Source organism: Danio aesculapii, chromosome 9, assembly GCF_903798145.1.
Source record: "Danio aesculapii chromosome 9, fDanAes4.1, whole genome shotgun sequence".
Taxonomy (NCBI): domain Eukaryota; kingdom Metazoa; phylum Chordata; class Actinopteri; order Cypriniformes; family Danionidae; genus Danio; species Danio aesculapii.
The window spans coordinates 40236344-40251063 of NC_079443.1; positions in this window are offsets into that span (position 1 = coordinate 40236344).

The window sequence follows — 14720 nt, forward strand, 5'->3', positions numbered from 1 at the left end:
AGGAAAATTGTAGCCTTAATAAAATTAATAAACTGTTCTGCATGGTTTAATTTGAGCAGGAATAAAATTTTATTTGATTACTAGTCATATTATTAAAATGTCTTTGTATAAGATAATATAAAATGAATACAATGTAAAATTTTATATAAAATATTATGTTGTTAAACAATATAAATGCAATAGTAACTGTTAAAGGTATTACAATATAAAATAGAAATTCAAATAAAATGTAAATGAAAACTACACTCACTGGCCACTTTATTAGGTATACCTGTGCAATTGCTCGTTAAAGAGCCCCTATTGTGGGTTTTTGAAAATTACATTCCATGTAGTGTGTAACACAGCTCTAAGTGAAGTGAAATATCCAGCTAAGGCTTAAATCTTAAAGTGGACAGTTTTTAAAACTATTAATTCATCTAAAAAAAAAAAAAAAAAAAAAAAAGTCGACTCATAGTGGTTAAGAATGAATCCTTTTCGAAACGAGTCTTTAGCTGTTTTGGCATGACGTGGCTACGAAACACAAGCCCCGCCCAAATGTTGCACGCGCAAACCGGGAAAATTTAAACCTGCTGCCCCGCCCACTAACACAGCAGCAAATACAAACAGATCCTGAAGTCATCATGGGTTATGGGATGCTGTGCTTACCTGGATATTATTGGAAGTGTGAGGGAAATGGGCAATTCATTCGTTTGTTAAAGGAAGGATCAGAAAAGACTACTGATGTATGAGACTTGTGAAAAGAATGGACAGACAATACACCAGAGGTGCGTGCAAAATAAGGTCAGTTTATTAGGCACAAAGGCAGGCTGCTGCAAGCTGAGGAGTGAGCGCTACAACCCCAGGCTGGGGATGTGATCTCTGGGCAAAGCAGAGTACAGGTAAGCCCTGAGAACATATAACACTTCACGCAAGAGGTGCCACAGCAATGATTGCAAATAAGTTACATATACATATATACATATATATATATGCTATATCAAAATATACATTAATACCTTGAACTTATGTATGTAGAGCTATTTTTAATATTATTATAATAATATTATTTATTATTTATTATAATAAAATTATTTATTTATTTATTTTACATTAAGGAATATTTATGTATTTCAATAATTTGCACTAATTCTTTAATTATTATACTTATTAGATTAGAATTATATTTGTTTGTTTCTTTTAAAGCGTGTTTTTTATTACTTATATTTACACTGTACAGTAATACAGTCTATATTATAAAGTCTATACAGTGTTATTTTACATTAAATTTGGTTTCTGTACCTGGATACGGTTTCACTCTCTGGAAAACTATAAAGCTGTTTGTTTTATGTTTTATTTTGTTTATTTATTTATGCTAGCAATTTGTTTGTTACTTTTCATCCGCGTTCACTTCCCTACAAAATCACCACAATCAGTCTAAATTCAAGATTTCTATTTTTTTCTACCATCTAGTGAAATTGTATTGATATAAAAATATGTCGCAGAAAACAAGATATCGCAATGTCAGATTTTTTTCAATATCATGAAGCCCTACTTTAGCGTATCAACCACTGTCTATCAGCTCCATCTCTTTGGGCCTCTACAGGTGTATCACATCCACTGTGTTCATTATGCAGAGTTCTCTAACATGCATCTTATTCTGCTCATTTCTCCATTACAGAAGAATGGATGCGATACACAATGTTCCCCGTGTTATGAAATGTTTTCTACAAACTCGAGCATGCTTACAGTAATGCCTTCATTTGCATGTTTTTATTTTGCTACACATTTTCAGAGAGAGGGAAATGAGACGCTTGCAGGCTGATTACTTCTCCTCTGTGACTTTTAGTTAAACATCAGCCCACATCCAATTCTCTCTGCAGCGTCGTGTTTTTCCTCTTTCTGGACTCCCTGCTTCCTCCCTTTGCATGTTTTGAAAAACAAACACTCACTGAAATTCATCTTAATTGGAGATATCATTTCAAATATTGGTTTAATGTGATTTGAAACACTTGATGGGAGTCTTTTCTGTGAAGTTAAAGGTTCAGTAGATTGATTAAATCTGATTTATAGGCCTTATGGAGTTTACTTCACATGACAGTAGAAACTGACAGGAGTAATATTGGATTGGAAGACAGGCTGAGTTCATCTACTGAATGTCCCATCGAGCACTTATGTTAATTTGCTACCCAAGCTGGGCAGTATTTTAAATATTCATGATGTTTTTACTATGATTTTGCTGCTGCTACAGTACAATGTTAAAAAGAACTGGGTATCACTTTATTTTGATGGTCCCTTTAACACATTTTGCTGAATTTAAGTTACATTGCATCTACATGCCAACTAATTGTCATTAGAATATAAGTAGACTGTTCGGTTGGGGTTAGGGTTAGCGTAAGTTGACATGTACTTGCAAAGTTACTGATAGTCAGTTAAATGTCTGTTGAAGGAGCAGTATCAACAGATATGAAGCAGATAGTCTACTAATACTCAAATGAGAATTAATTGGCATGTAATTGCAATGCAACTTGCAAGGACCATCAAAATACAGATGTGGCTACTGAGAATGCGCAAGTGATCTAAAGTGGTATCGCACGCAACTGCAGTTAAAAAATAGCCTTTGCTTGTTCTTTAAAAGGATTCAGTCAGTGTTTCAATCGAAATTTCTAATTTAAGTGAAAAATATCTAGGGCAGGCCTATTTATGTTAATATAAATTTTTCTATGCTGTTGGAAACGCAGGTGCGTGAAGATGTTCTGTTAATATGTTCTGTATACTGCTGTTCGCATGTTAAAATAAACATGTTTTGCGTCTTAATTGTTTTCTAAAATGTACATTTGTTTCGTCCTTGGTATAATCGTTTTTCCAATATAATTGTGTCTTATGATATATAAAAATGTTTTCCAAAATGTACATTTGTCTCGAGCTTCGACACTTTGTAATGTTGTTTTGCGCTTCCTGGCTACCGTAGTAGAGTTATCTTTAAAAAGGAACAATTAAAAATAAAAAAATAGAGACAATATAATTTGCTGCCACTGAGTGAATTATTCGTAACTTTGTAATCCAAAAAGTAAATCCAAAAAGCAATTTTTTAACTTATTTTAATGTATTATAATTTAATTCCACATGCATTTTGGAATCTGATTATTTAATCTAAATAGCATGTAAATTAGTTCCTGCCCAGCATTAGTTCTTTATCAAAGATAAACGCTACAGTGAAACTTTGGACTGTGGCCAACTAACATGTAGGTAATATTTTAAAGTACTGTGCTACACTCAAAATTGCCAACTCTTGCTTAATGGTGCAGATAATTTTAGGCTTCCTTGTTTACTTGACACCACCTTTAACCCCAATAAACTAATGTTGTCCTGGTAGGCGAAAAACTTTCTCTGCGCGGAGAAAATTGGGATATAGCAGCCAATCAGTTAAGCTTGGCATCTTGCTGTTGTGGGGTGAGCTTTTGTAATCTGTTGAGTGAAGCTTAATAAAATGCGTGAGTGGAGAGGGCTGCTAAAGCCGGGCCTGTTGTTGATGGTTTTGTATATCCCTCTAAAGCCACTCAAGCAGGGCTGAGGGTGGGCTCACTTTCAATATTTATGAAATTGGCTCTGTGTGAAATTGGTTTTGCCTAATGGATCCCTGCATGACTGCGCTCCTTAAAAGACACTGGAGTCACAAGAAAGGGGAGATGAAGACAGTTGAAGAGAGGGATAACACAAGAAGAGTTAAGAAACGGTCAAACCCTCAACCCGGGCCTACTTTAATATTAATACATTACAGGAAAAAAACGCAGGGAATCGTTCAATGACACTTCACATGAACCCGCGTCTTTCTCTATTTGCAGATTTGTCAGCTTTTGAAATTTCGCCTCAATGGCAAGTCTCGTGATGAAGCCACCCAGACCCGCGAGCACCATTTACATTGGGTTTTCAAGAGGAAGCCATTTTTACACAGAGCTCTTTACGCTGGTTTTATCATCTGGGACTCAACCAGCCGGCTAATGAGGATGACCGTGAGCTTGCCCACTGTAACGGTGATATGGATGCTGGGGAAACTGAAAATGTAAAGCAGCCCGGACAGAATGGCGTGCGCTATAATACCGTGGTACATTAAGCAATAATTGGAAGGACCTCCTGATTATAAAGTCGGCCCATTTGGCTGGAGTGCCACATCTCCTCTCTTTCACAGATGGTTAGCTTAGATTAAGTGGGGGAAAAGAATCAAATGTATAGGCTCTATCTCATTGGGGCAGAGCTGGAGCATCTTACTCAGCAGCCTTGGTAATTTACGAGGAGGATGGGGCTTCGTGGATGCATCCGTTCCACCGTATGTCTGTCTGTGACATTTACCAGACTATCTGGATTAATTAGTTTTCATGGCCCATACGCACAGGGCATGTTCGCCAAGAATTCCCACAGCCGTTTCAGATTCCAATTGAACCGAAGCATCAACCTGTCCCATGGGTCTTTTATAGCCATTTATATATGAAGTGTGACCCGAGGAGGTCCGAAGAGGAAAGCTATACTCATTCATCTTAATAGTAGTTAAGGAAAATGGATTTGAAAAATGTTACTATCACTACTATCATTTACTACTTTGGATCATAGATAAGAATACATAGATGTATGTTTGAACATTCTAGACAATAACACATTTTCCATGTACTGTAGTAGATTAATGTGTCATCACTTACAGTAAAAATTTATTCATTTAACAAGATGCCACAGCAATGTGTTATCTCTGGTTGTAATAAGCTGATTCCAGAAGGACTAAATGTGCTAATTTATGCTTTTATTTATAAAAGGTCTGTGTGTATTTGTATTACTTCAGGGTTATAAAAAGCAAGCAAAACTATACTTAGTGTAGATGAGTAAACATTTCAATTAAAAAATATGTATCTGGTAAAAGGTAAAAAATTAAACCTAAAATAGTTATAAAAAACAATAAAAAAAAACTGTTACAGTAAATAACTAAACAGAAGGATGATTAAACCTGCCCAATATAAAAAGCAACAAGAGTTAAAACCTAGCACAGTACAACACACACTAAAAAAAAAACGAAAAGAGATACACCAGGAGTTCCTTTACACCATTTTAGGTTGAGGGCTGGGTCTGAGAAAATAACATACCCTTGTGCAGGCTGAATTAACCATACTAATGACAATGTAATTTACAAGAACACTGGAAGACTACACTAGTTCAGTTTTAGTGTAAGAGACTGGGGATATTCTGATAATCAAAAGTAGTAACACTTTACAATAAGGTTGTATTAGTTAATGTTAGACAATGTACTTGCTAACATGAACAAAAATGAACAATACATTACAGTATTTGTTCATGTTTGTTAATGAAAATGCAGTTGTTTATTGTTAGTCAGTTTTTTATGATTTCTTTAGTTATTATATATATATATATATATATATATATATATATATATATATATATATATATATATATATATATATATATATATATATATATATATATATATATATATATATATATATATACACACACACACGAGCAATTCCATGCAAAAGTCAACCTTGCCATGAAAAAAAATTAAGTTTTCACCAAAATAAACCGTTTCTGGCCTTTTTTTGTGTAAGCAAGTATTTTACAGTACTTTAGAAATACTCAAAAATGCATCTGTCAATGTTTTCAAACTATTCTATTTGATTTACCAAAGTCACACAAGTGGCAATTTCACATCTGTCACATCCATAACGGAGAGGTGTCACACCCATAACGACACTTTTTCCTCATAAATGTGGAAATATTAAATAAAATAAAACCAATCATTTTTGTTTTATAGATAGCTAACTCATTTCCTTTTGATGAGCATTGTTTGTTTTGGGTTGTGCAGTTACATTTACAGAATTTCTACAAAGTATGTTGTATACTGTAAACTCAGACTTTTTTGTCACATCCATAATGCATGTTTATTTTCCTCATTTAAAGTGCAAAACATGTTTACAGATTGATATTTTTCTGGTCACATCACTCTGTGGTGAGTTGTTTTGGAAAATAAAAACCTTGACTTTTCTGTTTTAAAAAGACATTAAATCTGCCTGACTCATTTATTTAAACAATTTGTTTAAAACAATTGATTCATTTCAAAATGAAGCAAAGGGTTTGGATTATTGAATCATTGGCTCACATGATTCAATCAGAAGTAGAATCATTTTGGTATTAAACACTGATTTTTTGTTTTAATGCTAAAACAGAGCAAAAACATGGAAGTGTTTTATATGTAGGACTCCTAAAAAAAACAAAAAAAAACAAACAAAAAAACAAACAAACAAACAAAGTTATAGTCCATACATTTGCACATACAGTAAAGGATTTTAGACATCTAGGCGCAATGTCTAAAATGATGCGAGTCGCGCATCATTAAAAACCATAGCGAATGATGTCAAGTCTGGCAGATTCATTTCAGAACAGACTTCAGCAGAGTCGCAAACCTTAAATCTTATACACAAGGACTAATACAGCTTTTATATTGTCATATAGCACAGGTATTTAAGCATGTAAACAAGAGCGAGAGAATGCTATGTCCACCATGTAACAAATATAAACTAATATAAAACTAGTGCAAACATCATGTGCATAAATCATGCCATGAACATTACATTAAGATGCCTAAAGGTTTAAAAAAGCCTATATATCAAAAAAAGATGGCCAAATGAGAACCTTTCTGTCATAAACTATAGTAAAACAACTTGTCAAAAGCTGTGAACAGATTACATACAGGTACTTACAGTTCAATATTAATTATGTTCCAGAGAATTATAAAATACATAGCAAGCATGATTTCACAAAAGACAGCTTATATCTTAAAATCTCCTCAAAGGACGAGCAGCTACAACAAGCAGACGATGCAAACTCTGAGCCACAACCTGTAAGTGTTTTTATTTGTTAAAATTGATCTATTACATGAACAGCGTCTAGCCTTAATGGTGTGTTGTAGCAAAGATGTAAACAACGGGAAATGCTGTTCGCCACTGCTAACGATTTAGCTACAAATTTTTTTATCAGTCAAACTGCTGTAAACACACACACACACTTCACCAGCATGTACAGCTTCTCTATGTGTGTGCGACTGCAGTGTTTCTCTATAGGCAGCTAAAGATGCGTTCTACATCTCAGATAATGAACTCGCTAAAGATATGTGAATGATTCATGTTACTTAAACATGCATATTCTGAATATATGTGAAAGACGTCGTGTAACGCGTTGAGTTAAAAAAAAATACAGGAGAGCTCGCCTAACTCATGTAGTATCAGAAAAATAAATCAAGACTCACACAGGTTGCATCCCACATCTTGTGCTTTATTCTCCTGTCAGTGTCACTGTAAATCACAGAAAATAACTTAATCCAAGCATTAGAGAAAAATAAAAATAAACACCAGTCCCGCACACATGCGCATCTCATGTTACACGTGTCTACAGATAGTTCATAGTTTATACACACACACAATGGCACACACACACTCTCTTAAAGGAGCCGCACCCCATTTTCACTCGTTACAGACACTAGTCAGATGATATTTTAGAGAGCGGGCATGAGGTTGACTGACTGTTTACACAAAACGCGCGTGCTTGTACGGACGTGAAGTGGAGCCGATCCGCGAATCACAGCACATTATGACATGACCAATCAGAGTCACTTGAGGGCGGGCCCTTTAGAGGAACTAGGAAATATATCAGTCGTTTTCATGTTAGCCGAGTAGCTGTGTATAATCAAAAGTGAGATTTATGAAAAAATAACGCAATTTCCTTCAAGTAAACCATGAGCACACATTGCTTTGCATCTTATTAACACAACAAAGCCTTAAAATTACATTCTGGACCATCCCTTTAAGCTGGTCAAGGGCGCAGAATATTTCAGTTCATCAAAACTGCAAAGTGCCAACAATGCGCCTTAACACACCTCCTTTATAGACCAGCACACCCATGAGTCCACAAAGTGGTGCAAATGCATTTGCTATTTAAACAACATGGTGCAAAATGTGAAAATTACTGTTGCGCTGGTCTGAAAATAGCAACAAGTCACGTCAAACACATCTTGCGCCTTATTGCGCCAGGTGTATTATTGGGCCCAAAATCTGCAATCTGTAGAGCACAATAAAGAAAGTGTTCTGGTGCAATTTTTACCCCATCATCCAATTAGATTCGGATGTATAAAGAGATGTGCAAGACTAGGAAACTTTTGCAGTGAAAGCACCATTCATCAGTGTTTCACCTTGCTTTATAGAATCCAGTTCTGTGTAAAAAAAAGCCTTTAGTGAGAATTTAATTATAATAACAAAATTGTAATTTTAGATGAACTATTTGGGATGAACAGTTTAAGAGCAAGAGTTTCCCCAATGCTCCCTCCATCTGACACAGAAAAAAAATACACCCTACAGTAGTGCCCCCACAAACCAACACCACTGCTTGAGTTAATGCAGACGTGTCCACTTCAAACTGAGTAATGTTTTGATAGCTCCACAGAGAAACAGCGATTTGGAGGCATTACCCTTCTCCCTTACAGTCACCTGGCTGCCGATGAAATACAGTGTCTCAGTATGTGGTCCGTCAGAGAGCAGGACAGTCTCTGGCCCACAGTACCTGCTCCAGTGCACTGTGTTAAACGGGAAGAACCGCAGGAGGAAGCTCTTCATTATACAAACGCTTAAAGGAGTGAAACGCCTCCAGAGAATGAGGGAGGAGAGCTGACAGACTCATCCCTCTCTGTCTCTCTCCATCCATCCCGTGTGCTCATGACAGCTGTCAGCCAAGCAGAACACCTACTGCCAGTCAGCTAATTCATATTCCCAACCTGCAGCCTGCCGGAGAGAGGGATGACTGGAAGACAGGATGCTGGATGGAGGAAACTTGGGGATTTAAAGGTGATGATACTTCAGTTTAAATGTAAGGGGAGAAGTTTGAAGGAAGAATTTTGGGGATTGGAAAGACATGTAGTGCAACAAAAACATGCATGGTCCAATTACAAACTAGTGGTAGAGCATTTCGCTTCATTAGAAGGTCAATCCAATTCCATTCCCCTGAGACCCATCTTCAGAACACAAATGAAGACATTTTAGATGATCCTCCTCTGACCCTCCATTGACAGCAAAGGTGATAAGAAGTTCAAAGTCCAGAAAAGGAACCAAAATGGTTGTTGGTGCCAGATGGGCTGGTCTGAGTATTTCAGAAACTGCTGATCTACTGGGATTTTCACGCACAGCCATCTCCAGGGTTTACAGAGCAGCAGTTCTATGGGCGCAAAAATGACTTGATGCCAGAGGTCTGATTAACAAAATTGTAAACAATTTGGCCGTAGTGTATGATTGTGTGTATGGGTGTAATTGGTGGTTCATTCTGCGGTGGCTACCACTAATCAGGGACTAATGGCTTACTTACACAATGTACAGTTGCCTTGAACCGAGCCTAAGCACGGTTGTCCCCCCTCCCGTCTCCTCCGACAGCCCGCATTCATATTGCATTCAGGCCTGAGCATGCTTTCGTCATCGATGACGCACTGTTCAGTTTAACGGAAAAGAAGCGGTCACGCTCAGCACAGAGATTTCTTCATATCGTTATATCGTTTAACATGCAGTGACATGCAGTCAAATATTTCGCCGAATGGATCAGCCACTTTTGACGGTCATAAACAATCAAAAATTCCTCGTGCTGCAGGAATTAGGAGGTTTGCTAAAGGTGCAGCTGTTGTGCAGTGAGGGCTTTGCATCTTTAATAATCTATGACAGTTTGCGTTCATTGAACAGCAAGAATGAATGATAAACACATATGAAACAGTCCCCTAAAAGTCACGTCTCAGGAGCGCTTTGCACACACTTCATGCATACCACGCCTGAGCCCAAGTGAACCGGGCTCTGGCACACCTCTTCTAACCGGGCCAGGGCCAGCCAACTGACCTGTGCCTGAGCCTAATTCAGAGCACTCACACTTTACAAACGATCCGGGAAACGTGCCTGGGCACGGTTCAGGTAGCATAATGTGAGTACGCCCTAATCTGCAGGATAGTGGGTGACTTCAGTGATTTAACTAATTATACGAAGCTCCAAGAACAAGTTTGTGCTCCAAAGAAAAACTACTCTTCCCAACAATGTTTGCTTTTTCTAGTCAAATCATCAGGGTGCACGTTTACAGCCAGCAATTGTTGTATTTCTATTAGAGATAGCAGTGCAACTATTGTATTGTCCATAGTAAACGCACAAACCTGGTACGGGTAAAGAAAGGACAAAGGAAAGTTGTTTTTACAGATTTTTTTTTACAGGTTATTGTTGTCTTTCAAAAGTGTTTACTGAATCCTTACAAGAATTTTGGTTTTTTTATTTTATGTAGTGGATTAAAGCAGGGGTTCCTAAACGTTTCAGCCTGCGACCCCTAAAATAACAATGCCAGTGACTTGGAATTGTGTATATTAATGAACAAATATTTGCGCACACAACAGTAGGCCTATATAAACACAAGGATATTGACAACACAAAAAAGTGCAACAGTCTAACAACCATATCATTTTTATAGTCATTTATAATTTTGTTTAATTTAATATTAACCTCAACTAAAGAGACTGCTGGACACAATGTTTTCAGCACAAGTGTGTTCTTGGTTTAATTATGGAGACTGCCAATCAGAGATCATCCTCAATGTTTAGTTGTGGCTTGTATTTATTTTAAATGAATTTGATAGCCATAAAGGTGTCAAAGTTTAACCTTGTTCTATAAAAATCAATCTGCTGCAGCTGATGCTATTACAGTGTTGTTAATCTAACGTAAACACACCAATCCTCTGAAAAAAAATTACTTAAAGGCTGATGGCTTTTCATTTGCATGTTGTTGTTTTTTACTATTAAAAACTACTATTTTTATCTTCTTTGGGTTATGGTTAAAATATGGTCATTCTAATAGTTTAATAACATTTATTTGACTTTTTATTTTTTTTTTTAAATCAGGTGACCCTCAGTCATTGTCCCATGACCCCCCACGACCCCCACTTTGGCAACCACTGGATATATTTTTTTATTATGGATTGAACTTTATGGATTAAACTTATCAAAAGTGCAGAAACATTTAGATTTCATTGAAAGATTTCTAAATAATATAGTCACTGTAGACTAACTCAAACTGAATTAGAGTTTTTGACTTGAGAACGGGTGACATATTCTGATTCAAAACAATGAGGAATAATTTCAAAGTTACATCTTTATGAAATTTTATTTCAAGATTTTCTGAAACGTTGCAGAATAAAAATTAATATGTAATGAAGCAAAAATAAACAAATAAATGAAGTAATTAAATTGCTGAAAGCGATAATTCACCCCCCAAATATGAACATATTCCAGCATTCTTTGTTTGTGCTCCTTTTGGCTCCTTTACAAGTTTGGTGATTAAAGCTGAACATTTTTAGTTTTGTGGGAACTTTCTCTTAAATATATTGCGTTTACTGTCAATACTGAAAAATCTCTAAAAGTTTAATGTAATTTCCCTGGATATCCAAAGTGATTAGTCACAGTGCATAAGATTGGCTTAAAGCGACATGGTAGCAGAATGGAGTGCCCATGAGCAAAGATGACAGATTCTGCATAGAATCAATATTCATGACAGCAGTTTTCTCCAGGCATTATAACCTTCATTTGGAAAGTGCAGCAGGTCACCAGTACTAGAGGTACCAGTTTGACTGTCTGATTTGTCCTTTGAGGTTTAGGACAAATCCATAAACAACAAGCAGAGGAAAAAAAAAAACCTCATGAGATCTAGTGAAAGAGAACGGCCTGCTCTGTCTTGCGTGACCAATAGTTGATACAATTGTATGTAATTCTCTGTAATGGGAAGGCAAGCTCAAGGCTGTTAGCAGTAATGAGAACACGGTACGTGCTCTAGGGCCACACTCTCTGATGTCCCCTTCCTTTCCCCAGACAAACTCCACTTTAAAACAAGCCTGAGAAATGGCTCTTACAGACACAAGTGCAGACTGCACCTGCCGTATCATTTATGTCACTCTGACAAAACCCAATTGCAAGAGCAATACTGCTCTTTATATTAAACGGGTGATTCATAAGCTACACTGTAGAATATGTCTGCAGCTTGAAAAATGTAGTTTTGTTGTATAAAGAAACAAAACAGAAGTATTCTCTCACTCAAGGAGAGCTAAAGCAGACCATCACAAATGGTGCCCTTTATTTGTCAAAGATTTAGCCATTTGTTAGTGCAAAATGTGCAAAGTTGTGTTCATCATCAGAATGAATTGCTGAAAAGCAGGCCATCAGTGTTTTGTTTTGAGAAATATTTGAAGGTTTATTTGAAAGTTTAAGGTTTATTCCCAAGTGGAACATTCAACTGTGCTGAAATAAATTATTATGTGGATCAAACTACACCAGCCAAGCTGCATGTTTGATTCAATAAAAAGAATCAACTAGTTAATTTCAGATATCAAACTCCACTGGTCACTGTTACATTTCATTTACTTTAAAAGAACCAACTCATGAGAGTCATCATTGACTGGATCCAACAAAGGGTCGAAGTCATGAAAAAATTATGAAATTGTTAAATTCACTAAAAAGAATCTACTTGTAAGATTAGTTTATTTTCAGGAGAGAGACTATACTGGTCACTGCACATTTGATTCACTATAAAGAACCAACTTATAAGAGTCATGATTGACTAAAAAGAACCAACTAGGAGTCATTGGTTGTAGAAATCATGGAATAAATCATAAAATAGTTTGATTCACAAAAATAATGCTTTTTCACATGTTTCAGAAGTAAAAACTCCACTGATTTTCTCCATGGGAAAATAGATTTTTATCAATATCTAATAAATAACAGCTAAAAGAACAGCTTTAGAATTGATTGTTTAGGCTTAATCTGTTTGCACTAATTTTTAATTTAATGTTTTATGGAATTTTGGCCCAAAAAATAAATAAAAAATACTTTACCCATAATGTTGTATACAATTCCACCAATCAGATAGTCTATCTTTAGCTCCACTCACTTCCAATATGAATAATGCACTTAAATCAGTCTCCATATGCCCTCAAAACACTTTAATGTTTGTATAAATGCATGTTTTGCATTAAACCTGAAATCCATTGTTTCTATTTATACAACATACAACTTTCAATCAAGTTTTATATGTCGTTTTTAAATTTGCACTAATACATGAGATTTTAGTTGTTTCTTTCATACAAGCTGTGTAGTGCTGAGGATTAAACCTCTGTTTTTTAGTCTGATGCGTCAGACTTTACTTCACAAAAAAACTAGCAATATAGTTATGATGTGATTCACCATGTAGAAAGAGGGTTTGGTTCACGGAGTCTACTGATTTATAAAAATTTGGAAAAAATAAACGGGTAAACCACTTCTATAATCAATACTGAAGTTTTTATTATTATTATTCCCCTGCCATGTCTCACACACTTTGAAACACAAAACAGGTTCCCTACCTTTCCTGTTGATCAATTCAAATTGCTGCATTTACTGTACACTGTAAAAAAATATCCATAAATTAGCAGCTTTTCATATTTTGGGATTCATGTTTATATGTTTCTCCATTTATTTATGCTTTTGAATTGCATTATGAGACCTTAATTTTTCTTCCAATAACTTTTAACCTTGAAAAGTTGGAAAAAGTGACTTTTATTAACACTTTTAATAGTCTAAAGTGATATATTGTCTATGTTGGTTTTGTATATTACGCTACAAAAAACTTGTTTTCTTTATACATTAATTCTTACACATTAAATTATTTCAAACTACTAAAATGTCAATAAAAGTCACTTTGTTAAACTGTAGAGTTGAATTTTCAACATCAAAAGTCGACAGAGCAGAGATCAACATCCCATAATGCAATTGACAAACGTAAATAAACATGCAGCCAATATAAATACAGAGAGAGAGAGAGAGGGACTAGTCTGCTTTTACGAAATATTCAAATGAACACTTAACATTTATATTTTTACCCATTCCTAACTGCGCTCATCTTTGTCCTCCAGAGCTGCACCTTGTTCATAGAAAGACAGGTTGGCATAGACTATGCTGCCTGCCGTCCTCTGCCTGGCACATGTTCCTGGCATAGGGATGTGCAGTGAAGACCCCCTCCGGTCCGTCACATGTCACTAGCATGTTGCCAGTGCTGGGCTTCCGCACCCCTGCTGGGCACCGCAAGTGTGATCACATCACCCTTCTGCTTGAGTCGCACTCGTTCCTCACACACACCTACAGTAGCGTCAATCTGTGAGCAGGACAGCCACCAAAACAAACACAATCACCCCCACACACACATTAATCTAGCATGCATCCAGAAAGGCAAGAGCAACTGATATATGTGGTTCCCTCACAGCTTGGTTTTGCAATGATTACTTTAAAAGTTAGTTTCTGTAGTTCGGTGCGCTTGAATTGCTACATGGGAACAATACACTGTATTCTCTCCAAGTGGAGGATTGATGGATAATTTGGTGGAATTACCAGGCACAACGAGCGACTGGGAAACAGCCGCATAGAAAGAGACTTTACGACAGCCAGATGCTTTATTGTTCTCTGGTAAATCACAGATCAGAATTTGCTCGGGGAGGTAGAGAAGGCTGATCCAGAAATTCCAGGCCAAACATTGACATAATCTAGATCCTCCAAACTCCACCAGGAGGCACTTCACCTGCTTTCAATTCAGTTCGTCTTCATTTCTATAGTGCTTTTACATTGTAGATTGCAGCTTAACATAGAAGTTCTAGAGCGAAAC